The sequence below is a fragment of the Saccostrea cucullata genome, unplaced genomic scaffold, assembly GCF_032062105.1.
Source record: "Saccostrea cucullata isolate Sc308-1 unplaced genomic scaffold, CSIRO_AGI_Scuc_v1 ctg17806, whole genome shotgun sequence".
Lineage (NCBI taxonomy): Eukaryota > Metazoa > Mollusca > Bivalvia > Ostreida > Ostreidae > Saccostrea > Saccostrea cuccullata.
The window spans coordinates 1-10,925 of NW_026929892.1; the positions used below are offsets into that span (position 1 = coordinate 1).

Genomic DNA, 10,925 nt, shown 5'->3' on the forward strand with positions numbered 1-10,925 from the left:
ATGGCTTCAGGTTACTAGCAGGTACTAGTAGATGAACAAGACAGAAGCAAAACAGCATTTACAACTAAGTATGGTTTGTATGAACATGTTAGATTACCCTTCGGTTTATGTAACAGCCCAGCCACTTTTAGTAGAGTTATCCAACAAGTTCTAAGGGGATTAACATGGCAAGAATGCTTAGCATACTTAGATGATGTTATCATTTTAGGTAGTGATATGCTGTCCCATACTAGAAATCTTACTGCAGTTATTTCCAGGTTTGAAAAATACAATCTGAAACTCAAACCCCAAAAGCGTGAATTATACCAAAGAGAAATAAAATTTCTAATTTTTAGACACACACTGCTGGTAAAGTGCGAATCGAGAAAATCTTGGTTTCAGACACCAGCTACTATTGGCACCTGTGAATTATCTAGCTTAATACATATTTTTTGATATAACACAATTGAAATCATTTTCTAGACAGCAAATTTATTAAATAGTTAAGCGATTGGATTGCTTTTATACCCGAAAAGGGTTCAATATCGAAACATTACATGCAAATGGCTGTTTACATCGTGTTTTTCATGTACTCGCATGCGAATAATGCATAAAGTATTACATGACTAATTGGACAGTTTAAGTGGTTAATTTAACTTTAATTCAACGTTATTTAATGCCCTGAACACAAAAAATGTGCTTTTGATGAATTATTTCCATGGAATTTGCCAATAACTAGCAAATTCATTTTGTAGGTGCTACAACTGGTTTCTGTAAAATTTTGACACAGGCGACTTCTTATTTGTGTAAATGCGACAAATGGTTTACGACTCTGAGACTGTTGGTTTATGTTACTTAACGTGAATAATATGAAATTATTCAAACTTGCATAAAAAGAATACTAATTTTTGTAATTTATAATCATTCTTGATCATTTCTTGAAGCAATACAAAATGTTTCATAGATTCTTCTTACGGATATTGTGTTTTTTGGTTATATTCTGTTGTTACTTTTAAACAGAGTGATATGGTAAAACGAGCAAGACGATGACACCAAATAATTTAAAACTGCACCAGGTATACATATGCGAATGTTGTGATCAAGCGATCAAACTTTTTAAGCAATAAACGAATGCATAATGGAAATATTTTTCCTTGCAATTTATATTTATTCAAAGCACGATGTTAGCATCCTTAGAATTGTGTTGCGTGGAGTCTTCATTTACATTGTATCCAGTAACATCTCAGGCACGTAGTATGCCATTCGGGGTGTACTTTATTTCCTGAAAAGTCTTTTGTTTAGTTTTAATTCATGTTTATAATTTTTTATGTAGACATGTTCCCCCCAAACTTTTTTGTAAGCGTAAGGTAGCTGCATTTCTGTAACTCGCTGGTCTGAGAAAAAATGAGATAGACGACCAAAGTGCTATGTACAGTGCCACCCAAACAAAGATCTGTAAGGGCACAAACGCTGCAATTGGTACTGGATTAATTCCTCCAAAGTCTTATCTCAACTGCACAAAAGCTAAAAAAGAATTCATGACCTCTAGACTTCTTCACGAAGCGTGTTGCAATCGAAGCGATTTCTATCTTGTCATCTTAAAAATGACAGTAAAAATGCGAAATTTCATGGTCTCAATTTCATGGAGGGCTATTTACAACAGTTGTTCGTTGTGGAAATAGTTAGTGAAAATTGCAAAGAAATATATTTGGAACGCCCAGTTAGAAATATTTTGAGAATATGACAGTTTGAAACCGAGAAGCAGCGCATTTTTATGCAAAATAAATATACATTTTTTTTCCAGTTGGTGACACTGCAGCTCTCCCGTTGTCGGAGAGCTACATTCCTGCGGCTGACCGTAAGGTTTGCAAAGCCGTTGTCATCTTGGCTGAACAAGGGTTTCTGATACGCTACTCTCCTCTGTTTATGAGGAAAGTAACGTATCATAAACCCCTGGCTAGCAAAGATGGCCGTTGTGGAAAATGGAATAGTTAGAAAAAGGTCCTACACACACGAAGAAATAGGACTGTACTTCCTAGCTGCAGAACGGCAGCGTTATGGTTTTATATTTAAGTCTTTATAGTCAAAGAAGCAAAAACATGAAATCATAACTTAACACTACAGTTCTGCAACTTTGATCTTCCGAGACTGGACATTTTTTGTTGGCTAGTCAATCACCTGCGCCCCTTATCCTTCCTATATGTGCATTGAAAAATAATGTTAAGGGTGTGGATGTTTAATAAATAGACCGGTGTATGTATGTCACTCAAATAAGAGAATATTTTGTTGAGAGATCAAAATATTCCATACAAGTTAATTATCGGAAATACTTAAGAGCCATTCTCTGTAATGATTTGTAATTTTATATAGGAGCTGTGGCACGCATAGTCTCAGAATTTCTCCGAACTCTCTATGATAAAAGTCATTGATACCCTAAACTGAAATCAGGCAAAAATTGGTTGCTATGTTTTATAGTTACCATGGCAACGTGTCTTAAAATTCGAAAAATGGCATTTTTGAACATGTTTAGAGTCCCCATAGTTAACCTTTGCGGCAAAGCAAACAATTGGCAATGACTGTTTCCAAAAGTTGAAGGTCAGATGTCTCAAATGCATGATAAACATGTTTGGTAAATCAACTATTACATACGTTACTATGGTAACAAATTATTCAAAAGTAAAAAAAATATTCAATGAATTTTATAAAGTCATACACGTATAAATAAAAAGCAATTATAGGATGAAATGTGACCAAATAATAGAAAAAAGAGCCTTGAAACATATACCAAGAACAAAATATGATATTTCATTTTGGTTGGCAATGGTTGCCAAGGTTTTTATACCACAGAGAGCCTTCAAAGTAACACTATGTATGTTTAAATCTGATCCTATGTTTTAAAAAAAGCACATTTCCTCATAACTAATGATCAATTTTATAAGATGTTGGTGTGCTCCAAGTTTTCCCATTTGAAAAAATTCAGATTAGATTCTTTAAATAGAGCGTTGCTATGGAAATAAGCAGAAAATATATGCTTAAAAACCTGAAAAATATTTTCATTCCTTGGATACGTACCCTTAAATGTAGATTCCCAAAACTTTTATCATTGATATTTATTAACAGCTAACATGACTTTTAATGTTGACTATCATCCAATCTCTAAGTGGATGCAAGAAGTTGGCACACAGGATTTGATATTGATATAAAGTTCACAAAATCGAACATTTTCCCTTCTTGGTAACCATAGCAACAATGTTGTTTTGTTCATCAAATTTTATCAATATATGATATTCAACTTCAGTTCTAACAGATAAGTACTATTCAAGCTGAGTCCTTTAATTTGTTTCTTGATTAAATGGCAATTTAATTCTTAATGCAGCGAAAAATAATTCACTTTTAAGCACTGGTACTTTGTTTCCATGGTAACACTACAAAGTAGCAATTATACCCAATTTTTCTTATGGTTTTGGAGTTGCAAGGTCCTAAGGATGCATATTTGCCAGTCTTGAATTTTCATGTTGTTCCTCAAGACAGTAGCATTAACCCAATCTTAGTTACTGGTTTTGTATGGTTACACTGTGTTACCATGGCAACCATAAAAGTTATTTATAGAATAATATTGCTTATACTTATATACTTAAGGTCAAACATTTTCATTGTTTTTCTTAAGTCGTTGATTGAGTTTGAGCATGTAACACCTACCATTAGTGAATACGGAGTGTTTTTCAGCATATTTCAGCATTTTAAATGTATTCCAAAAGTACCCTTGGTTACCACTTACTTAGAGATATAATCTAAACAGATTCTTTACAGTATAAGTGACATCAAGGTGTCATGTTTTTGTGAGAATGGTTTGTTTGCTTTTTCTAGTTTTTATTAAGCCACAGTCAAGATTTAAAGTGGCTGAAAATCTCGATTTTTAAAACTTTTCCGGCTGTTGCCATAGCAACCGAGACACATAGCAACGAAATTTTGTTTGATATTTGTTTCTGGTGTCAAGTACTAAGCATGGGTGAAGTTTCATCAAAATCGGTGACCATGCGTGGCAACGAAGTGTAAGTGGTTACAGAGAATGGTTATTAATACCTATCCATGTCATCTTTCCAAGTCAAAGTTGAAAAAACTATTCAGGGGGGGAGGGGATGGTAAAAAAATTAAACACACTCACATGCATCAACGTCTATTCCCTTGAAATACATGTAAATCTCATTAAAGAGAGGTCAATCTTTTTTTCCTTGGGGTGGGTGGTCCAAGGTCTTTTTTGTTTCTTCTGCATGCATTGAAAGTTTGTAAATCTAAAGTTCGAGATAGTCAGTTGAAAATGACTTACAACGTGAATCTGGAATTATCAAAATTGAACTTTGGGATAGAACCTTAATGAACATTATACTCCAGTAACATATTTTACTGAAACAAGTTCATGATTTTTAAGAAAATAAACTAATCCAATATAAACCAATTAACCATAGTGAATTTTGCATTTTTAAATCCTCTATTTTTTCACATTTAGAACAAATCATGTTGGAGGGGGAGGGGGGTATATGCAATACATTTTAAATATTCGATAGAAGCAACAAATCGTCAACTTGTATGTATATGTTTTGGGGCTTTATTCAAGGATGTTGCACTATCTGATGTGTTGATATAAAATTTAAATGTATTTCACGGAAAACAATACATTTATGATACAGCAGTAAAACGTCGCACCTTATGAAGCAGAACAGAAGTCAATCATAGCAATTACAGGTGCCAAGAGTCGCACATACAGCAGCCATACTCGCGCTGTTATCAGAAAACTTTATATTGCATCAAAAGTTTTAATCTTGTGAAATATTATAGACAATGGGAATCATAAATGATTCATACAGTATATACTCATATCATTTTTAACACAAATAATGTAGTGTAAATCTTGTTTAAAAAGTAAAAAGCAAATATGAATAGATCCAGCAAAATACATTGAACGGGTGTGACCTAAAGCATTTACTGGATTGCTCTTTATATCTATTCAACCAACAAGCAATTCTACTTCATTAAACCATACTGAACATTAATAATTACGTCTTAATCAAACGTTCTATTATTTCTGATCGTTTAGTTGACATAAACTGCCTCATTGATGTAAACCAATAGTAGCTGGTGTCCGTAACCAAGATTTTCTCGATTCGCACTTTACCAGCAGTGGACACAGATGCATCAGATAATTCAATTTGTGCTGAATTATATCAAGAACAAAATAGTAAAGAACAAATTGTAAGTTTTGCTAGCAAGGTATTAACACTAACCCAAAGAAAATATTGTACCACTCGAAAAGAACTCTTGGCAATTATTACATTTACAAGACAGTTCAGACATTTTTTATTGGGTAATACCTATATTCTAAGAACGGACCACAATAGTTTGATATGGCTCTTAAATTTCAAAAACATTGAAGGTCAACTAGCAAGATGGATTGAGGAATTGTCACAATATTACAACATAGACCAGGGAAAAACCATAGTAATGCAGATGCCCTTTCCAGAATACCAGATAGTGTAGATCTTTGTAATGAGTATAGACCTGGAATAGAATTGAGTCAATTACCTTGTGCTGGGTGCCATTTTTGCACTCGAGCAAAACAACAGTGGGCTACTTTCGAGAATGATATAGATTATGTTACTCCTTTAACAATAAGATCAGTTGACAGTGTTGATGAAATTGCTCTCGTGTTGTCAGATATTTTTGACCGAGAGGAATTAAACAAAAATCAAAATGAAGATAGTGATATTTACAAGGTCAAGACTTGGATAGAGTCTGGGATAAAACCATCTCAGAAAGAGTTATCATTAAGTAGTTCCAGTGTTAGATATCTTTGGTCAGGTGAATCTCAGTTACACCTAAAAGATGGTCTTCTATATTACTTATGGGAATATCATATTAGTCCAAGATATTTGTTTGTAGCTCCAAAAAATATGCAACCGGAAATATTGAAACATTGTCATGACTGCAAAACAGCAGGACATTTAGGTCAAACAAAGACTTATGAAAAATTGAAACAATGCTCAATTTGGTATGGTATGTCACAAGATTCCAAACTTTATGTTGAAAATTGTAGTGTATGTAACAAAAATAAAAATCCCAACATCAAAGCTAAGGCTGCTCTAGGTCAATATCATGCAGGTTATCCTCTTCATCGTGTACACATTGACATACTGGGGCCTCTTACTGTAACCAAAAATGGAAATAAATACATCTTGATGATCATTGATCAATTTACTAAATGGTTAGAAATTGTCCCAATACCAAACCAAAATTCTGAAACAGTAGCAAAAGCTGTGGTTGATAATTTTATATCTCGGTATGGTTGCCCTACAGAGTTACATTCTGACCAGGGTAAAAATGTTGATGGTGTACTTACGCAAAAATTGTGTCAGCTATTACAAATAGCTAAAACTAGGACAACACCCTACCATCCTCAGTCTAACGGTCAAGTTGAAAGATATAACCGTTTAGTACTACAGAGTATTCGATGTTATTTAAAAGACAAACAACATGAATGAGACCTCAATTTACAACAAATTGCAGATGCTATTAGAGCTACTGAAAATAGACAAACTCAGTTTACATCCAACTTTATGTTTTTAGGAAGGGAGAAAACCCAAACTATAGACTTGATACTTGGTACATGCAACTTGAACAACTCTGAGAAAGAAATTCCTGAATACTTACAAGATTTGAGGTCTAATATTACAGAATGTCATCAAATTGCAAGAGAAAATATTTGTAAAGCCCAAAATAGACAAAAGCGATACTTTGATACAAATTTATACCAAAGTACATACAATGTAGGAGATGTTGTACTGAAAATTGATTCAGCTACGAAACTGGGTCAAAGTTCAAAATTAAAGTCTCCTTGGAAGGGTCCATATATCATAACTGAGGTCAAATCTCCCGTTTTATTTAAGATCATTGATAAGAAAAACAGAGAATCTGTAATACACCATGACCGTATTAAGCTCTGTAGAGATCTAGATCATCCCGGCTGGGTAAAAAGATTCAGGAATAAATTTTTCAATCAATGTGATGGGTCTTTGAAGCAGATTAATTGTCCTTCCTCAGCTACCATATCTGAATCTGATGATGTGATATCAGATGTTGCAAACCTTTTTGCTAGGGATGATGCGTCGGATGTTCTGATGCATCATCAAAACCCGAGTACTGCTTCAAGTTCTCTTTCTATAGAAAAAGAACAGGTTGAAAGAGGTCAAAGGACAAGACAAAGACCCCATTACCTATCTGATTATGTACAAGATCAAATTAGCAGAAGTGCATGTGAATTAAAAACTAACATGTTTTATCAACTTAACTATTTTTAATGTTTTATATATAAATGAAAACAAAACAAAGAAACAAATAATTAAAAGATAAATTAACATCTTTTTTTTAAGTGTATATTTATTTCATTTTACTGGTTTATATTAAGAGTAACTTGTATTAAATGTAAAGTACAATTGTTTTAGAAATGTCAGACTTAGGAGATCATTTTGTACCTGACTATGAAGAAGAACCTCTACCAAACCATGTGCAAGGTTCCACTTTAGGTAAAAAAGGGAAAAAGTGCCCTGTTTGTAACTCAAAGTTTACACATGTCAGACGACATGTTATTCAAGAACATATTCCTTGGTTTCTTTATCCAAAGACATCATGTTGGACATGTGAATTAGGTTTTGGCCAGGAAAGGTTTTTGAGGCTACATATAGAAAAAGAACATTTTTATGATTCCATATACTGTAGATATGATACTAACATTCATGGTCAAATTTGGGTTGAAAAAATATCTACTTTAATCAACAGATTCAACAAAGTAAATATGAAATCGTTTATGAATTCAAACAAAAAATTTTCTGCATGTTTAGGAACAATTTGGCTAGAAGACGACCTAGTACAAATACAATATTACTTAGATACAACCCATCAACATCAGTCATTACCAAAGTCTCCTTATCCTGCTCAAAACTTTACAAGTTTGTTACACTGGAAAATACTCAGTATTCTGTTGGATATAAGCAGCCCTCCTGCTAGGTCCTACAAAATTGTGAATTTACAAAAAAGAAAGACATACTCATAATAGGATCCTCAATTATTCATTGGGCCCATCAAAGATCTATTGACATCCACTCTACCGACTTAGGTTTACAAAATTGCAACATTAAGTGGCATGGAAGAAGAGGCATGAAATGCTCTTCGCTTACAGAAACTCTTCACACTGCTACAAAAGATATAATCCCAAGCATTATTATGATTCATTTAGGATTTAATGACATCTCTTTTTCAAGTCCTCTTCCTCTCATAACCAAAATGAAAAATGACATTTCTTTATACATGGAGAATTTTCCAGATACAATTTTTATTTATTCTGAACTGTTGTCAAGAAGATTCTGGGGCAAAATTGAGATCTGGGAGGGAGAAAACAAGAAAACCATAATCAATAGAGAATTAGGATCATTCATGGAAAGAAGGGGAGGGAAAGTGATATTTCATCATAAAATTCATTGGAAAAACAGAACACTTTTTAGAACGGACGGGGTACATTTGACCGAAATTGGAAATGACATTTTACTATCAGACTTCAAAGATGCTTTAAAAATGTTATGTTGATTTTATAGTGGAATTATTTGTAAACTTGTACATATTTGTACAGTATACTGCTTTTATATTTAAATGGCATTAAGTCGGATGTTCTGATTTGTGCCATATCACGGGGCTTATTAAAACGGGGAGGAATGTAGTATTAAAGGTTTATAAAATACTTCGGGTTCGGGATTCAAATATTTGATACGTCACAATCAGCTGATTTACTACCATATTCAGCCAGTTGTGATTATACCCTGGATTGACACAGACGTCTGACTACACTGTCCCGTCCTGAGTCCACAGCTCAGGTGGGTTGTAACTTATTGTTACCCCTCACCATTTCACGAGTTATACTAACTACATAGATTGTATTTCCTTGTACTAACGCACTTCACAACAAATTAAGTACAGTGTATTCAATAAAACATAAGTCACAGTTAGAAAAAAAATACATTTAGATGTATATTTATGTTCGTAAAAGCCGTAACGTTGGTCTCATTGTTTTAGTTCTAAATATTTTGTAAAGCATGTTTCCCGTGTGTTAAAGGCAATAAAAAAAATATGTATATTTTTATTACATTTTGCGTTGTCTTCAGTGCAGAAATAAAATAACGCAAAATGTAACAACGAAAAAGCACGTAATTACATTTTGCGTTGATCTCGACACAAAATTTATTACATTTCGCGTTGTTATTACATTTTGCGTTGTAACAAACCATGTAATAATGTTCAAGAAAAATCCATCACCCTTCCTTTCTGGTAAAGATATAAAACTGAGAGAATTCAAATAAAAAGCAATGCAAAGAATTGAAACAAGCACCCCAAAAATGATCCGATAATCGTAATCGTAAAAAAGCCGAACATTGAATGGGACAAAAATTTGTCCATTTTTTTACGAGTGAAATGTTTTATTGACATTTATAATTAGACAAATACCAGTATCAACACATTTAACTAATGTTGCATATAACAGTGACTTCAGAAGCTGGTAATATAATAAAAATAGGTATGTTAAAATTCCTCTTCGTATTCAAATTATCTTGGGAGATTAACAATGTGTTGTATTTACAAGAACTGAGTAAAAAGTAGAACTATCAAATGAATTTTGTAGCTATTATTTTTTCTTTTTTAGATCTGAAGTATGCTATGATTGTCCATATATTGTAATGGATCCAGTATTTTCTTCAATTTTTTTTATGAAACATTTTACTGAATTACTGACTCTTGCTAACCTCTGTAAAATATGTTTTTAAAAATCTCAAAAATACTTACCGTTGCTTTTAACAAAGTACAACCAATTTCTGTCGTAGAGAAAGTAAGGGTTTGTCGTCACCGAACTGTCCAAAAGGAGGCATGTTTGCAGTGAGTAGCTATACAAAAACGCAACACAAGAGGCCATTCCACTACAGTGGACACTGCATGATAGTTTACTCAACGATGTATTGAACGATATTTTGTAAGTTATGTTATTCCAATCAAAGTGTTTTTGGATGTATTTCTGTTCAATCAGTAAAGAATCAAATATTTTAACGAGAATCAGCAAATATAATGCACATACTTTTCGTTGGAAAACCATGTTCACCACGGTTATGATATACCTGTAAGAATGAGTTTCTATTAGGATCTATGCATGACTGTGCAAAATATTTCTAAAATATCTGCGTACACTTTGAAGGATATTGATGCAATAACCACATAAGAGATGTTTACAATTATGAAGAATTTAATCAATACAAACCTTCTTTTAAGTATTCTTAGACTAGTGAATTTTATGCATGTCGCCAATTAAATATCTCTAGAAAAAAAAAGACAACAGAAAGTTGGTTTTTTTAATTTATTATAAATTATGCAATGAATTGACTTTCTAGATATTCCTATTCACAGTCTGTAAACCACATACAACTAAAACAAGAAAACATTGATGTAACCATCAATTGTCGCCCGGGAAATATATAAAGTAAACAATGAAAATGAGTCCGCTTCGATATATGTGAAAAGGCATGCGTCTAATTGATGGAGACGATAGTCGCGAATATTTTGAAAACTTGTAGTCGGATAAAACTCAATAAAAACGATACCATTTTAAACTTGATCAATTCCTTGAGTAAATGTTGGCTGCTGTTGCCTCATCTGTCCGTCTGTTCATCTGTTAGTCAAGATGTCCCTCTATCCGTTAATCTATCCCTCACAGGTTTATGCATTATTTCTTCACGCATACAGATTAAGTTTATTTTTGGAACATGAGTTAAGGATTTTATATACAGAATCCTGATGTACATTTTAAAGGAAGACAATTATTCTCCTGAAATATTTCTGTCTCTTGAATTAAAATTTGA

General features: G+C 33.1%; 1 pseudogene; it reads left to right on the plus strand.

Annotated features, from left to right (window-relative positions):
• The first annotated feature begins 7,477 nt into the window (after positions 1 to 7,477).
• Positions 7,478 to 8,551, plus strand: LOC134282432 (uncharacterized; annotated as a pseudogene).
• Positions 8,552 to 10,925: the final 2,374 nt, after the last annotated feature.